The following is a 218-nucleotide window of genomic DNA, read 5'->3' as shown; positions in this document are numbered from 1 at the left end:
CAAGCGGATGTTTTTGTCTTCATCTTCTTCGTCTCATCTTCCTTTTTCGTCTCCCAAACAACAGGGTGTTGTTCGGTCTCGCCAGAGCAGAAAAATAGAGGCCCTGCCATGTTGGGGAAATGCAGGGCGGGAGGAGCCTGAAGCACGTGCGCCGTGTTTCCGCGTGGGCGTATGGCGAGGTATGTGCAGTTTTCGATTATCGTATGGTGACGCCTGGG

Source organism: Penaeus monodon, chromosome 27 (genome assembly GCF_015228065.2).
Source record: "Penaeus monodon isolate SGIC_2016 chromosome 27, NSTDA_Pmon_1, whole genome shotgun sequence".
Lineage (NCBI taxonomy): Eukaryota > Metazoa > Arthropoda > Malacostraca > Decapoda > Penaeidae > Penaeus > Penaeus monodon.
This window is presented reverse-complemented; position numbering follows the sequence as displayed.